Genomic DNA, 1,554 nt, shown 5'->3' on the forward strand with positions numbered 1-1,554 from the left:
TTTTTTTTTTTTTTTTGAGTTTTAGCTGTTTAGCTTATTGTTGGTTTAAGGGAATAGATCTGGGGACGTCTCTCACTTCTCCATGTTTCTCTGTTTGCATTTTTTGTAACTTTTTTTTTACTCAATATTATGTTTCTGAAACTCATTGACATCAATGCATATAGCTATAATTGATTTCTTTCTTATTGCTATGTGGCACTCAAGAATATGTATATAACAAATATATTTTTTCCATTCTTTATACATATTTGAATTGTTTTTCAGTTTGGGATTTTTACAACAACTATTATAATGTTCATTTTTTAAATATCTCGTGGAGCACATGTACGAGATCTTATTGGAATAAATATTTAGAAGTGGAATTGCTAGGTTGCAGAGTTGTAAGTAGTTTTTGGAAAATTATTTACTCTTCCACCAGCAACATGTAAGACTTTCTTCTATTCCATATGCTCACCAGCACTTCCCTTTGCCACATGCAGCTTGTCATGGGGGATAGCTGGCCTGGAAAAGTTAAGGTTTCCACTTCATGATACTTTTAGACTAATTGGATTTATAGACCCCGTCAGGCCACCTATCAACTGAGTTTGATAGTACAGTCGACTGATTTATTTTTTTCCCATAGTCATGTGCCTATCTCATTAAAGAAAAATATGGCTGAAAATTCAAGATAGTAGAAAGAGCCAAATATATTGGGTCACAGTAGCAGGTTCAAATTCCTGGTCATTTTGTTTTCTTGGGTCTGATTTCCTTAACCTGCACAAGAAGGATATAAGATTTGATTGGCTTCTAAGGACTCTACCAACTCTGAAATATTTAAATACTAATATTTGTCAAGCTGTGGAACTTATTAAGGTTCTAAAAACTTACCACATAATACTTTGATTCAAACTGTGAAGCCTTGCTTTCAACAACTGGTTTAAAAATAATAACTTTTACTTGAACTTGGCTACAACTTCAAATTAAAACTTTTACTCAGCAGTGACTCAGTCATTGACCATTATTTACTCTGGAAACATTCAGGTCTCTAAGTTACTTGTTGCTTTTGAGGCTTACAATTTTGAACACTTAAGGTGTTTTCAAGACCATTTCACGGGTGAGAAACCAGGGCAGCCGCAAAGGGTCCCAGGTTTGTTTTAATTCTTATGGCCTCATCTTGAAATTCTTAACATTTTAAAACAAGGGCTCCAAATTTTCATTTTACACTGGGCCCACAAATTATGTAGCTGGTCCTAGGTGTTTTGTAAATAAAGTCACCTTTACATAAAATTTTTCCACAATACACAATAACAACAAATACCAGAGAAAGTAGTAAATGGTTTATAAGACAATAGAACAATTTTTTTTCTTTTTTCTTTGTTTAATTACAATCCATGTACAAAAATTCTTCTTTACAAAATTTTGGAAAGGAAATATTGTCTTTTGCCTCATCTCCACCACAGAGAGAATGTTCCTTTTCCGTGTGTCTGTTCTAGCCACTTTAAAACGGAAACTCTCATACTTTCTCATATGCCTGTGATTATAAGAGGGAATGGCTGAGCTAGGGTGCTTATATCA

Source organism: Pteropus medius, unplaced genomic scaffold (assembly GCF_902729225.1).
Source record: "Pteropus medius unplaced genomic scaffold, Ma_sr-lr_union100, whole genome shotgun sequence".
In the NCBI taxonomy this organism is placed as follows: Eukaryota; Metazoa; Chordata; class Mammalia; order Chiroptera; family Pteropodidae; genus Pteropus; species Pteropus medius.